The sequence below is a fragment of the Corvus hawaiiensis genome, chromosome 17, assembly GCF_020740725.1.
Source record: "Corvus hawaiiensis isolate bCorHaw1 chromosome 17, bCorHaw1.pri.cur, whole genome shotgun sequence".
NCBI lineage: Eukaryota > Metazoa > Chordata > Aves > Passeriformes > Corvidae > Corvus > Corvus hawaiiensis.
In genome coordinates, this window is record NC_063229.1 from 6,283,929 (window position 1) to 6,299,929 (window position 16,001).

Sequence of the window (16,001 nt, forward strand, 5' to 3'; positions counted from 1 at the left end):
TTTTATTCACTTTACGCGTTGTCAGATGAAAAAAAAAATGGCTGAGGTTTGCTGGCAGAGAAACTCTGGCGTGTTTTCAAAGGCCTTGGTGTGTAGCATAGTGCTTTTGATATATATTAAAAAAAAATCAGATTTTCATTGTTGCATTTCTAATTAAAAGCTCAGTGAAATGTAGGAGGTTTTACAGCAGAAATTAAAAGTAAATAAGAAGAGGATTATAGCCATAGAAAGAAGCTGTGGAGACCTAAGCAAAGTGAAACCAGAGTTCAACAAATTCCCTGCATCTTTATGAAAATCGCATCTATGAGTCAGCAAAACAAGCTCCTCTCTCATCTAAAACTGTTCATCTTGGCCATGTTCACAGCCGTGGTGCTTCCAAGCCCGAGCAAGGCGGGGCTGAGGCAGGCACAGGACTCAGCTGTCTCCCAGTCTGGGGTTTGGGGCTGGGACCGAGCACACGGCTCCTCTCGACGCTTGTGTGGAGGGATGCTGGTCGTGGCCATGGGAGCTGTGGATGGAGCTCTCTGCCTCATGTGCCTGGCTGATTAATCAGGAGATGCTCTGCACGAGCCTGGGGTTGCAGCTCGTCCATGGACTGTGCTCACCCCCTCACTCGTACACACAAACAGGGGCAGCTCTGGCAGTCGGAGCTGTGGGTAGCTGGTGTTCACATCAGTGGGATTTTGCATGCTGGTTGTGGCTAGAATTGCACCAACCCTTTCTATATTTATTTATTTATTTACTTTCATTTTTTTTTTTTTTTACAACATTGTGGAATTACTCCAGGCATCTGACTTCCTCTGTCAGCCTTTCCTTGGCAAAGCAGCCTCACCTCCCCAGCATTGTGACTCAGGATGCTTGTCTTGCTGGCTAAGGCTTTCTCTCCCTTCCTCCATGTCATCATACACCCTTGCCCTCCCTCCTAGCTCCGTCTCTCTGGCATGTTTAGCAGCAGAGCTCGTTGAAAAACACAACCATCTTCTTCAGTGTTGATCCTCTTTTGACATTCCCTGGCCCGCTCTTCCGAGCCGCCCTTCCCTGAGCAGAATCCCAAACAAGCTCCTTTGCCCGCTAATGCAGCGTTAAGATGATGAGCACTCAAATCCCTGAGATCTCTCCTTCCTCACAGAGGTTAAAGAGAATCGTTTTTGAAAACTGGAGCTTTCCGCCAAGTTAAAAGGGAGGAGATCAATGGGATCTGTGCAGCCCTGACACAGTGCCCCGGAGGTCACGAGCTCTTCCAGCACTGTCTGAATCACAGAGCTGGTTAGGTTGGAAAAGAACTCTAAAATCATAGAGCCCAACTGTTAATCTAGCACTGCCAATTACACCATTAAACCATGTCCCTAAGTGCCACATGTCCCATCTGGAAAGATTCAGGATAAACCGTGTGGGTGGGAAATGCAGGACTGCCACAGGTAGGAGGTTTTGCAGGAAATTTTTTGTGAGGAAGCTTCTGGTCCAGGATGGCTGGCTGGCTGCATTCCAAAATCGATGCCATCTGAAGATAACAAGGCATGAATTTCTTATCTATTTCCATTCTTATTAGCAGCCTGGAACTGGGCATGGTGGAGAGCACTTGGGTCCTGCTCTGTGGGCAGGTTACTCGGTGTGAGCTTGGCCAAGGGCTCCTCCAGCAGCTCAGCTGGAGGCAGGGACTGGGCAGGGACTCACTCAGCCTGGCTGGTGCTTCCCATGGCTCTCATGGCTGGCTGCTACCTCCATGGAGGTCATGTCCCCTCTTCTGGCCAGCCCTCAGTGAAACCTTCAGCCCCTTTTCTCCCCCAGGCAACACCTGGGTGACATCCCAGGAGATCACGGTCTGGATATCAGGAGTGACTTTAAATAGCAAAACCCTTGGGAATGAGGCCATGGAGCGGGAGGGTATAACCTGGTAGACAATGAGCTCATGTGCTTCTTTTTGATTTTGTTAAAGGCAATCTCTTCTAACTACAAAAAGTTTGTGCAAAAAGAAGACAAATGGTAGACACTAAATGCAGTTTAAGATAGCCAATAGTAATAAAAATAGAGGGATTTATTGAAATTGGACTTAATTTGAAAGTCTATTTTGATCTGGTCCCTGTGCTCCATTCATCATGTGGCTGTCTGGTCATCATTTTCAGGGCTGCTGACCCCTCAGCATGCAGAAGCTTATGCAGAACTGGAGATGTATTTGTGCAGGCATTCCTGTAAAAAACAGGGGTGAGCTCATTAGGAAAAGGGAGTAAAAGGGACTAAAGATCCGCACCAGCTCTGTTTGGACTAATTCATGTGCTCTCTTGGTGTACAGTGGGGTTGTACACACATTTCCAGTCCTGTCTTTTCTGCTCAGATTAAGGCCAGGCCTTAGCAATAGAGGCTGAGGCAGGGGTCTTGAAGACAAAAATCTGGTTTCTATTTCAGGCAGCGCCACTGCAACATGCTTTTTAAGAGGGCTGGTGGAATATGCTTTTCCCACAACCAAAGGGAAATGCACTCAAAAGGGAGTGTTAAGAGGCAGCCAAGGGAAAGAGGAAAGGGGTGATGTGATCTGATACCCGCTGACCTCTCTTGTATAGGCATATCTCCCCTTCTCCTGGGTACCCTGAGAAACACACAGCCCTCCACAGAACGGATGTTCTCTGACTTTTCTCCCCCACACCCCTTTTTCCCCTTCCTTTAGCCCTTGATCTGTTTAGAAAGTCCCATTTGTTTGCCTCTCTGGTTTCCATAACCTCACTGACACTGAGGCACTGAGGAGAACCCAGTGTTAGTGGCTTAGCCATGGAAGTTCAGCTCAGTCCAGCTGTGGGCAGTTCAGTGTTCACCCTTCCTTTGTTTTTTGGTTTGGGATTTTTTTTTTTCCACTACCATGTCCATTTCTGCAGAAGCAGCTGACACTTTAGTCATAGGGCCAGAGTCACAGATCTACCAAAGCTCTTAATACTCAGTTGTATGTTTGTGTGTGCATTTTCTTTTTCAGGGTAAGTACATCTTTTGGGGATGGAATAACAGTTTGTCCAAGAATCAACAGTCTTCAGGGAGCCAAATAGTTTTGCAGCCAAGGTTTGTGCTCTTTCCTTGAGGTTTGGGGGATGAGTTGCTTGCCTGTCCTCTTACATAAAAGAGGAGAAAATTGTCAGAATAAACACATTTTTAAATATACAACACCATCAGTCAGAGCATAAGAGGAGCTCATTGGCTGGAAAAGAGATCAAGGCAACCGGGAATTTGGATGGCCTGACTGAGGACTTTGGACTGAAAGGTTCTTTTTCATTCACTGGAGCTAGTAATTTTTTTTCTTTAGGTAATCAGCCAGGAAAGAAAAAAAAATATATCCTCCTCCTTCCTGCAGGCAGTGAGTCTTGACTCAGAATCCTATTTTGCTGTTTTGTAATTTTTTTTTTTTTTTCTTCACAGAAACAGATTGCTACTGGGTATGAGTCCTTGCCTCGGAGCACACAGGAGAAGCAGCCAGCATGCAGCTCTGCTTCTGTGGTGGTTCATTGCTCTCTGATTCACAAGTCAGTGACTAATTCAGGCTAACGATGGTCATCTGAGGACCAGACGCTCAGTTTTACAGTCAGGGTTAGGTCAGCTTTAATCAGCCCTGCCCAGGGAGGGAGCTCTGGTAGGAATTGGACTGCACAGAAAATCCTGGTGCACTATTTTTTGGTGAGCTGCAGGACATTTCTGTACAATTGGTTGTGCATATAGGGAGGAGAGGTCCTTGCAGCTGTTCCTTCTCAGGGTGCCATCAGGACTTTTGCAGTATAAATTCCTACTTCCTGGGCATAGCTAGGTTTGCAGTTTTCCCTGTGATTACACCAGGACAGGGGGAGAGGGAAGGTGGGACAGCTTTCCTGTGTATGCTCAGAGCAGCAGGACACTGTCTTCGACATCAACACAGAGCAGTTGTCTGTGAAATTTCATTAAATTTACAGGCAGCGATTGTTATTCCAGAGCAAGGAGAGGAGGTGGAAAGAGGCTGAGGTCCAGCTAGGAGTTGGCTAGACTAGTTCTTGGATTGTTTTCCACGCTGTGGTTATCCTTATCTGCATCTGGAAACTGGAGTGTGTTGTATGTGTTTGTAAGAGCAGGCGGATGTGTGAAGTGTTCTGGCAAAGTCAGAGACCTCATTTTCCCCTCAGTATAATGCAGCCTGATTAGATTGTTATTGACATGCTGAGAACCTGCTAGGGTTGTTACATCTCTGTGGAAAGGCATCTGTCTGTTCCTCTTCTCCCTTCTGCCTGGAAGGATTGCAGAGCTGGAAATGGGAAGGACCTTTCAGATGGCAAATCCAGCTGTGAAAGAAATCTGCTGGGAAAGCACAGTGTGCCCGCCAGCTGACCAGCAGTTTGACAATGTATGTGGAGCTGTGAGCCAATTAATAATATCAGTTTGGAACAATTAGTAATTCCCAAATAGGCAAAAAAGTAAGAGAAAAAGAAATAACCCACAATAAACCCCTCAAAACTGCTGTATTTTGCTGGATGGTTTTCATCCTGTAGATCATTACCAACCAGAGTTACTGGCAGTGTTTGGGTGGTTGGATTTGTCTGACTTACTGCACCATGTGAGAAATGTGCAGTGTTCCATGAGCTGTCACAGCTTTGACTGTTCAGGATAAAGCAGAGAGGTGTGTGCAGTGTCCAGAGGAGGCTGTGGATGTCCAGAGGAGGCTGTACAGTTCTGTATGGAGGTACCTGTCCGAGCTGCCCCCACTGCAGTCTCTGGTGGTGGGGATCTCCACCTCATGGCTCTGGGCAGCTGAGCGTGTCTGTGCTGCTCTCTGTACTCCAGCTGCTTCATGCTGGATCGGCTCAGGTATTTCTACCTAGTGCTGCACAGTGACTTCTAAACAAAAGCAAGAGAGGGTGTGGACTAACTGGCTTTAAAAACATTCTCCTTCCCAAAAATGGCTCTTGTGAACTTTGCACCGTGAGATGGTCAGATAATGGCAATTCTCACATTCAAGATTTGCCATTGCAGGATGAGGACAGACTCAGTATAAATATCTGGGATGTTGCTCTCTTTGATCACAGCTGACGCAACCTCAAAAATCCTCATCCTGAAAGCTCTCTGAAGACAGATTTGTCTCCAAGAATGATTTTGGGTTCAGCAAAATTGCATGTTTCAGTGAAATGATATTTCTTTTCGCCAGCTTATTTATATTCATCATAATTGTCTCACTGTGATGCCTCCTATTCATTTGCTGGATCCACTTGTCTTGCATCTTGTTCTGACTCTGAGTGCTTTTTAGGGTAAGCCTGCCTTTTGAGAATATGCATGATTGGTACCATTGGAATAGTTTTCATGTGCTTGCAAGAAGTGCATTGCTAAGCAAAGCAAGCAGGGGAGCTGGGAGAGATGAGTGGAAAATGACTACATGAAGAAGAGGGAAGAATTAAAATAGATGGCGAAGAGTTAATCAAATAAACAAAGGTTCCTTTTTTTAAAAAAAAACAACTCTTGCTCTTTTTTTTCTTTCTTTGAATAATCTCAGTCTGGTAATGATTGCACTGGCCAGCCCTTGGTACCTTTCTGTCTGATTACAGCTGGGTTGTAGTGGTAGTGATGAGTTACCACAACAGTCTGTTATTGGCAGTGTTAACTAATGCCCCTCATTAACTAAGAAAGGACATGGATGGGAATATTTTCAGGCTATTCCTGGCTTATAATGACTTAAATTTATTTTAAAATATTTTTTTTTTTAATTTACCAGGACACTTTTGTCCTGAAAAGGAAAGCTCTTCAGTCTTGATGTTTTTTGGGGTTTTTTCCCTTCTTCTATAAATTCATGCTTTGAGGAGAGTTAATATACTACCCAGTGAATTTTTGAAGGTCATGTTCAGTGCCACCAGCATTGCACAGAGGATCTTTGAGAACAGCTCTTTGTCTGTGCAGGTGTTTCTGTTCTGTGTTGCTCTGTGAACCTACCAAAAGAGTGGGTGCCTTTCTGGCCACCGTGTGTAGATACCAGAGATGATGCTGCAGTGTATAAATGGTAGCAGAGGGGACCTGTCAGTTTGCTCAGTCCTGGCTTGCAAAGCTCTAAAGGAGGCTATTTAGATGTGGGTGGAGAAGGAGCTCCAGAAGGGCTGGATCTGTGAAGGAAATATTACTTGTGTGAGTTTAGCAGAAATATGACCTGCTGCACTGGCTCCGTCTGTCACTCTGCAAGAGCTTAGGGAGGAATTAGGTGTTTCTGCATTTACTGTAGAGGATGAATCTTCTTGAGGACACAGACCCATAAGGTGGCAGATCTGTCCAGTGACGGGGAAAAATAATTTGCTTACACCTAACAAAGGAGTAGAAACTATGAAAAATAAACCCTTAAGGATTCTGAAATTTTTCTCACAGGATAAGAGCTCTTGTCCTGGGGTTGCTTTAGGCCTTTTAGTACTATGGAACTTCCCCTCCATGATCACAGACCCTGTAAATTGCATAGAGGAACAACATAAAAATCTTCACAGGCGAAAAGCTGTGGGGAAATACACTGAGGACAGCTCCAGTCCCCTACATTTTTGGCTATTATACATAATGTGGTTAAAACAGAAAATTCCCAGATTATCTATGAGCATGGGATGCAGACAACAGAAGGTGCTAAATGCTTCCTCACACCTTTGAAAGAAAGGTGATGTAAAGAAGAAAAAGCAGGCTAGAGTTACTTTTGGGCACTGATTGAGTAACAGAGTGGGATATAAGAACATCTAGTTTCTCTTTTAAATCCTCTCTGGATGCACTTGGTGTCGAGTGCAGGTTTTCCTCTCCCATCAGACAGCCTGTCATGTGTGCTCCACATTGATGAATACCAGCTCTGCCACACGTTTCCTGGAAAACAGTACATTAAGTCACTCCTCCTTGTAACTTTCCTTAAAATCAAGTACAAACTATGTATCAGTCATCATAAATAAATAGAAAAAACTCTGAGACTGGGATCATCTGTCTGCTGTAGAGGGGAAAGATATTCTCCCAGTGTATCCTACAGCTGCCCTTGCTCCTTTACTTTCACAACCTGTATTTATTTATGAGTATGCCCAGTATGTTTTGTGTTCCTTTACTCAGTCTTTTGACTGGGATAGGTGAGTTTTAAAACTTGTAGCACTTGACTGTCTCCCACCATATTAATCTGTGATTACTTTTAGATGGTCAAAGTCCCAGCACAGACAGGGTAAGGATGAGGAAAGGACCAGGGGAGATGGTCAGTGTGCACCTTATTCATCCAGTACACAGTGAGCTACTGTCAACCTTTCTCCATCAGGTCCCACACCTGGAACTCATAGCTCGCACAGCATTTCAGAGCTGTTTCTTTCATGAGGTCTGCTTGTGTGGCACCCATGTGATCCCCATTTCAGATTCTTGTACCTGCTTACAGTTCATCTGGTCCATTTCTGCAGCTTGTTCTTGCTCCTCAGACCTAGAGTTCTATCCAGCCTGTGGTTGTCTTCACCTGGCCCAAAGCATGTGTGAGAAATGCTTGTCCCTGATATGAGATCACAGCTCTGACCATCACCTGCCAATCAGCTGAGTTGGAACTTATAAAATGTAGTTGTGGGAAGAAAGAGGTAGATATGGAAATTGCTCCTTAATAGTAAACATTGCTGTGGGCTTGCATTGCTGTTTTCTAGTCTGTGACTTGTGTGAGGGAGCAGAAAGGCTGTCATTCAGTGGAGCTGGTGGTTTGGTACTGATCACCAACCACTTGGCCTTTTCAAATATGAAATGCTGCAAATGCTCCATCTGCAGAAGCCATAAAGTGATTGCTGGGCAGGACTGCTCTGAAGACGTTGAGTGGAGCCAGATGAGGGTAACCTGAGATCCTCACTGTGAGCCTTTGGGCTCAGAACCGCATTTGATCCAAGTTTACACTTGATGTGTAGTGGAAATAGGTTTGAGGGGAATGCCACGAGTCTCTTCAGACTCTGCTGGTCAGCTGCTGGCATCAGGTTGTGTGGTTGAGACTTACAGTCTTCTTGCATCAGCTCTGCTGCCTCTAAATGAACTGAAGGAGAAATCCAAGGAGAGTCTCTCTGACATTGTTCAGTTTTAAACAAGGCACTCAAAATTATAAATATTCTTGACTCTTCCTGGTGTTTGACATCAAAATGTCACAAGGTGCAAATATGACACCTGGCAGTCTATTGATGGGGGGAGAAGAATCCCACTTCTGCTTGGCATTTTGTTGGATGTAGGAGCAGTTGTGTGCTTGTAGTCTCAGTAGTTTTATTATTTATTTTAGCAACAAAAATAAAATATCTACAGGAACACACAACAAGAATTACAACAACTCAGAACCTGAAGCAGCAGTTGTTTCTTAGCAGTGGTAGATACTTGGGCAATAGTTGGGAAAGAGGTCATTAGAGCTTCTTTCCTTTGGGAGATTCATTCTTCTGCCTCAGAAATGCCTGTATTCCCAACTGCTTTTCTGTCTGTTAAATAATGTGGGCGTATGATTTGAGTCCTGAGACATAAAGGATGTAAGCATGTACCTGAAATTAGGCCTGTGTGTGCTTTCTGCTGAGTAAGTGTGTCCTAGTCAGGTATTTAAATTTTAAATGCACTGGGGCCCTCAATCATAAAGTAAGCAAATTTCAGCCTAGACAGCAGTGGGAGGAATAAACATTAAGCTCAAAACAAACTGTTATCAAAGTAGCTCTTCAGACTATGTAGAATTACACTTTAAGATGGGCAGAGCATCTTTAAAACCCTTTTGCAGTAGCTAAGAGCTTATACATTAGCTTTCATGAGAGGCATTACAGATGTCTGTGAATATTATATAAACACCAGCCTGTTTGCAACAGTTTATAAACTTAAATATTTTATAAGAAAATACTGAACATTTAACTCGCCTTGTATTTTTTATACAGCAATAAAAACACCATTTTTATCAAAAGTTGCTGGGAAGCCTGACTAATAATGTAACACTTTGTTATAAACTAGGAGGAAAGTTCACTGGTCTAGAATTAATAAGGTGTGTAATCTGTACAGGAATTTTTACACTACAGGGAGAGGCTGCTAACTTTGCTTGTGCATAAAGATGCATGTAATTTGTGAGAATGTTCTCTGATGCATCTTTATGTCTCTGTGGCTAAAGAGGTTTCCGTGGTTTTCAGCTGGACATTGCTTGGAAAAGGAAAATACCATGTTCACACATGTGAGACATGCATGGACCTGGATATCTTTGCTGAGTGACCGTTCTGCAGGAGGCAGGAAACTGCAAGTTTTAGACCTGAGCGTTTTCTCCCACTTATATGTATCAATGGGAGCTGCCTTCCCAAGATGGAAAAGTGTAAAACAACGAGTGAGCAAGGTTTAGGACATAACCCTTGTTTTTCACAATTTACCTTGACATTTCCAGCAGGAAGGCAACAGCTTTGCCCTCTCCAAGCAGAGCAGTTGTGTACTGTAAGTGAAGCACCATGTAGGCTTCTGGGGACTTTTAACACAGGTATACCAGGCAGCCGTGAGTTTTCAGAGGTATCAGGCTTAAGTAGCAGCTGAATGGAAGTTTGAAAATCACAGCTTGAAGGAATAATTAGGAGGAGGAAAAGTTTCAACTTCTAATTATTTTAAAATCCATATCTTGTTGTTAACTCAGTTTTAATTTTTTTATGTCTCTGCTGCTCATTATTGTCAGTGTTCTGATTTTACTGATCAATTTGATTACTTTCATTGTTTCTATTGCCCAAATATCTTTATCAAGATTGGCCTTTAATGCAAATATACACTTGGTTTTCAGTAGAAATTCAGCTTCTAATTTTGTAGGTATTTAATTGGTTGCTTCCCTTCTATACTCTACACTAACAGTTGCCCAAGAGTGTTGTTCCATTAAAGATAACTGTGCCTCAAGAAAAATTCTTCTTCAGAAAGTGCTGTGGGCCAAGCTGGGATGACACAGTAGTAGAAATGCTTGTCCCTCTCTAATTGTCACTATTGATGAAATGAATGTGTGTAACAGCAGGAGAAAGCTTTCCATGATTAGTAAATTCTTACCCTTTGTTTTCTCCAGAACACAGCAACCCATCTAGGCTGTAAGTCCATTTGCAAGGCTGAATGCATATTTTTCACTCTAAAATTTGCGCAACACTTGGTCAGTTAGAGCAGAAGAATAAGCAGCATCTGAGATTTTGAATTATTTAGGCATGTACCTTTCCTCACGGAGTGATAAGACTGTCCCCAAATGACCCACCAGCACTAGGTGTGAAAGAATTAACTTCTTATCCCTTAAAAGGAGACCAAAGCATTAACTGCAAGGATCCAGAGTTACAGGGTATTTGTACTGCTTAATTCTTCCAGGAATCATGGAACTGGCTTTGCTTAATGGAAGATCATGCGTGTTGAAGGGGAAATTCCTTTCAGATCTACACAGACATCAGGTCAAAAATTTGTACTGGCCAAAAATGTTACTGCAGTTGACTAAGGTAGGCTGAAAAATGGTGGCCAGGAAAATGCATGCTGGAATAAATGATAGTGTTGATGTGGCCAGATGTCTCACATATGTATGTCAGGATTAATTCCTATAGTTATTTCCACTTTACATTGGCATAAACATTGTAGAAAATAAGGTTAGCACTTGTGCCATCTACAGAGCAAATGCCAGTGCCAGCCAGAGTTGTGCAATGTTTTTTGTGTGTGTTTTTCCTATAGCTTGAACAGGAGTGTGGCTTCCTTGGAGCATGGAAATGTTGGAAGATCTATAACCAGGCTGGTCCCTACAGCTTGAAACATTCTGCAGGCAGTTCTTTTCTATAATTTTATATTTGTATTTCTATTTTGAATAATTCAGGAAGCCATCCAGTCTCTTTTGTTTAACGATTCTATCAGGCCACCTCAAGCTGTGAGGCTGCAATGGGTGAGACATGGCCCTTCATCCCCACAAGTTTTCTTATTTTTTAACAAGGTTTATGAGCTCCATTTGAGTCGTTGGAAGCTGAGGTATTAGATGACTTGGCCAAGGTCATACAGGAAATTTGGTCTGAAGAACCAAACATATGATTGCTGCTGGTTTCCAAGCCAGCTCTCAAACCACTGGGCATCCTTCTTAATTTCCAGTCTTTTCTGGCATTGCTACCAACTTTCTGGTCCAATTCCTCAACCACGTTGTGCCTCTCCTTCACTCCTGTTGCACATAAATCCAACCTCACAAGGTAACATATCAAAGAAATCAACAGGTATGCAGCAATTTCCTCAGCCAGTTTCACTTCTCCTTCACTTCACAACTTGCCCACCAACAAATTTATTTCTCGCTTGGAGCATTTCACTGAACCATTTCTATTCAAAAGTATCTGTTAGCACTTTGCTAAGCCTCAGACGGAACATCTTTGATCCACCCATTTCAAGATTAGATGGATGACAGAACCCAAATTCTAGCTCCAAAAACATCCATGTTTTAGAGGTATATTCAAAGCCCAAGCTTGGATTTGGCTCTCAGTGTGGTTACTTTGATCTGTCTTCAGATCTGGATGCCGTGTCCTGTGACATCTCTGTTTCTAGCACAGTATCTCATGTTCCTATCTGTGTGAGAGCTCTGAGACATGATGGGTGCCTCCGAGCACCTCGTGTGGGAAACGGCACCAATGGATCCTCTCAAATTCCATTCAGGTTGTGTTCATGTGCAATGGGGTTTTTTCACAGTTGTTGTTTTGTTACTCACCTGGAGGCACAGGGAATTTGGCCTTTTGACAGGAGCAAAACTGCAAGAAATCCCACTGTTTGTGGCGTTCTTATTGCACTCTCTGTTTTCCATGCAGCTGCTTCCCACTTCCTAGAAATCACATCACCACTGCTCCTCCCCCTTTATCTCCTGTCCCCACACAATGAGAACATGGTCTGGTTTTTTCCCCATGGATGGGAAAGCCAGGGCAAGCTTGGTACTGTGGTCTTTTGCACTAACAGAATTTCGGTGCAATTCACTCTTTCCAGGGAATTATTCTAGATTTATTCACCACAAAGCATCCAACCATAACAACTCAGTAATTTTAAGGCCTTAGGAAAAAATGTAACAAGATGTTCAAAAATTTTGGTTTGGGATAATTGGGAGTTGTTTATATCCTTGTGCTGCTGATTATGTTGTCATATACCACCATTACTGGTGTCCTCAGGAACAGGATTATCTTTGCTTGGAAACAAAACCTCCATTTTAACCACTTAAATGCTGGTTAATGTAGCTGATAAATGGGAAGAAAAATACGCCCTTGTTGTTACTGGATATATGAGACACTCAAAAATCATAGTGATGAGGGTTGAATAAACAGATAGATAGACAAATGAAACATAATCACTGTAATTTTTCTCATAAAATTATCAGGGCACCACAATTTTTCTTTAGACTCTTTAGGGCAGAGTCTCCCACTGCTCAGTAGAATCACTTCTTGCTCTCTCAGTTTGAAAATAACTTTCTGTGCATTCAGATCATACCAAACTTTCCAAGCTGTATCTTCCTGGGGTTTTGTACCCTCCAATTATTTCTGCATGCATCTGGAATTCACATCTCTGGGTCATGGTTATTCCCCTGGCTCACTGGAATGCCAGGGTTACCCATGAATTCCAATGGATAATTCTAGTAATGGAAATGAGCTGTGGAAGGTATGGGGCTTGTCAGTCCCGCTTCTCCTCTGCTTTCCTGGGACAGCTGGACCTGGTATTTGCTACTATTCCACTGGAATGGACTGGGGCTAAATATTCTTCGCAGCATTTTGAGAGTTAAAAAGAAGTTTAAGTATAAATCACATTTGCAATCATAAGACATTTTTAGATTTCCAGAGTGGCACATGAAAGCTTTCTTGTGATATTATTATTATTATTATTTTTATTATTATTATTATTTTGTTGGATGTTTTCTGTTTTTTTGCTTTAAGGCCCAATCAATAATATGTACAATAAATTCTAAAGTTTTGTACCAATTTCCAGCCAATCTGAGGTTTTCAGCAGTAATTCTCCTCTGATTTCATGGGATCTGGGACCTGGAATGCAGCAACCTAGATGTACTTTGTTAAGAGAAAGCATTGTCTGCATCCAGAGTTTTCATAACATCTAATTTAAATTGCATCTTGGATTTTTTGGAGGAAAAAAAAAAAGCATCAGACACTGTAGAGAGGAAAATGAGCCATTTCCTTAGCTTGAACCTGCATGAATTAGTGGTAAAGTGTTGATCTCTAAACTTGCAGTTTCTGAACCATAAAATCTGTTTATTTCACCCTATAAAAGAACATTTTAACTTATATGGCTATTTAAGTTTAAAAGCTATTAGAGAAGTGGGTGGGGAGAGGAAAAGAAGCAGCTTGAATCAGTAATTCAAGCTTGCAATACAATCTTCATCTGCTGCATAGCTTGCATAGAAATCCCCTTCAATGTGGATTTTCTGTGCTTGTAGCAGTCCCACCATACAGGAAATATACAGTATATATTTCCAACATTATCCATAATTGTAGTAAAGCTTATAAAGCAACCCATTCCTTGTGTGTTCCTGGTGATCTGCACTTACTGGATATTCTCAAGTATGCATTTAAAGGAGGCAAAAACATAGCAAGAGCTGGCAGAAGTCATCTGCAGTGACTTTCCAAAGGGAGTTGGGGGAAGGTCTTTATTGACCTGCTCTTACTGCAGGAACAGCAGTGGCTTTGATTGAAAACCACCCTACCTGTGCTTTCTTTTGTATCTGAATTTCAGGGGGGTTGTGTTTCCCTACAGATTGAAAATGCTGGGGCTAAAACCGTGTGGATACAGTCCCTCCTTGGGTGGGCAGGACAAAGTCACAGCACCTTCGGGAGAGGGATGGAGAGTGACAAGGAGGGACTGCTCCTGCTCTAGGCAAGGCAGGGATGGAGGGAGCCTGGATCCTTTTGTTGCACCCTCCTGCTACCCTGTGCCTTGGAGAATCCTGAAGAAAGCAGAGAGGGGCGTGTGCTGATTCGAATGCAAGGTGAGTGCTTGTCCTTTGTGCCAGGGTGGGGCACAGGGAGGGATGGCTTTGCACAGCCTCTGATGCTCAGTGACACACACACAGAGCAGCCTTGCTGCAGCAGTCACCCTCAGGGAAAGGGAAGAGAGGTTTTGATTCTCTGCCTGCAAAATTGGTAGCAAATTGTCAATGCTTTGAGAGGCTGTGCTTCACTTGAGCTGTGCAGGCCTTTTCCATCTAACTATCCCTGAACTTGCAGTACCTCGCTAAAAATAGTTCAAAGCATAACCATGAGTTCCCTGAACTGTGATCCTACCAGTTCTGTATTATTCGATTCACCATTCCTTTGAAAGTATTCATCCTTCCCCTCATAAAACTTAAATCAGCTTGTTCTTTGGTCCAAGAGTTGACATCATTATGATGCTACATCCTATGTAATGGTGTGAGAGCTGGAAAAGCATTCACAGCAAAACCACGCAGTGAATTGAATTTGCAGTGCCTCAGCCCTTGCAGTCTGAGCTCCCTCCTGCCCTCCTCATTTACTTGAACTTTTAAAACCTGTGTGCAGGTCCTTGGAAATACCCCACGATAACAGCACCACAGCCTTGAATATTTATCAAGGGTCTTTTTAATGTTCCCACTTTTCTTTCCATGACCCCTCTTATTTTACAATGTTTAGGGGAGCAAAAATGATTGTTTTACCAAAATAAGCTAGATTTCTTGCCAGGTTCAGTGGATAGAATCTTGTTGACAGATTTGGAAAAGATTATTCTTTCAGTACCTTTTGAATTATTTTTTTAAGTGTGTCTGCCATGTGCTGTTTCCAAAATCAGCCCGCATTGAACTGTTTAATATTATATGGCGACAGGGACAAATTAGCACCTTTCATTTTCCTATCAAAATTAGCACATCCCAAGAAGACATTTCAAGAGCTACACATCTCTTATTTAGAAATAAATGTAGGAATCTACTTAAATGTGTTCATCTCAAAATCTTGGCACAAATAAATTTTGAGGGATTTGCCATTGATTTCAAACATCTTAGAATTTTGCCCATTTTCATTGAATCATAGAAAGGCTTTGGTTGGAATGGACCTTAAAGATCATCTAGTTCCAACCCCCCTGCCAGTTTGCTTACATGTGTTTGGAGTTACCTTTCTCCCTCCTGTGTTTTTCATATGATGATTTTTTATTTTTGGTGAAAAGGTCTTTTTAGAGCCTGAAACACACCGCATCCCTTTGCCGGAGGGCTTCCTCACAGCATGAGATGGTGTTTTGTCTTTTTCATCCCTCTTTTCATGCCTAACTTGGCCTCTGGGTTGGTTTGTTCTTCCCTCTTCCTCTGGAACATCTGGAATGGGCCACAGCTGAAAATGGGCTAATGGGCAGGGTGCAGAGATGCTTCTGGTGATAGGAGGAAGTTCCTCCAGCTCCTGGCTGGTGTGTATTGCCCCTGGTCACATTGGCAGGGATTGCTGTCCTTTGTTTATTGCTGTGCCTCTCTCCAGCAAAGGACGCAACTTCCTCTCCAGGCACTGCTGGTATTCAAGGCTTTTTGTCTTTTTCGTTAGAAGTCTGAAGTTTGTTATCAAGTATTGGATCTTCCTGGGTGGCTTGTGTTTAGGTGGGTGTTGGAATTCTGACTTTAGCACCAAGATTGTTGCCACGGCAGGGGTAAAATGAAGTAGACAGTGTTTTGAGTTGTGTGCTGTGTGGCTGGGGGATGTGATGCTAAAAATAAAGGAAATAAGCAATATTAAAGTGTGCAGAAAATGTTTAGATCCATACTCCAGGACATGATTTAGTGGTGGACCTGGCAGTGCTGAGTTAATGGTTGCACTCCATGATCTTGGAGGTCTTTTCCAACCTTTATGATTCTACAGGCCTGATTTTGCTGCCATAGGAAGTGGCTCTTTAGATCATTTGTGCTCACTGAAGCTGCTATGCACTTGAGGTTCAGATTCATATTCTTTCTGCCAGTTTTGGTCCATGCAGATACCTTGGGTTAACAGAACAGAGCATACTAATCCAAGTCAATATGTCTGTGTATTTCACTTTTCTGTTTGAGAATATTAAGGCCAGATTCTCATTTATACTAAGCCCACTAGCAATATTCT

The 16,001-nt window shown here is 42.8% G+C and overlaps 1 long non-coding RNA gene across 10 annotated transcripts in view; it reads left to right on the forward strand.

The window, feature by feature from the left end:
* LOC125334804 overlaps nucleotides 1-16,001 on the forward strand; it is a 116,272-nt gene that overhangs the window by 35,952 nt on the left and 64,319 nt on the right. For 7 of the 10 annotated variants that reach the window (XR_007207241.1, XR_007207240.1, XR_007207242.1 and 4 more), the window contains exons 3-5: nucleotides 2,963-3,045; nucleotides 3,400-3,503; nucleotides 13,675-13,906. The exons of 1 other annotated variant lie outside the window; for it this stretch is intronic. This is a non-coding gene — a long non-coding RNA (uncharacterized LOC125334804). Of the gene's footprint in view, nucleotides 1-2,962; nucleotides 3,046-3,399; nucleotides 3,504-9,731; nucleotides 10,407-13,674; nucleotides 13,907-16,001 lie in introns of those variants that run through there. 2 more of the 10 variants (XR_007207248.1, XR_007207246.1) reach the window with 2 other exon arrangements.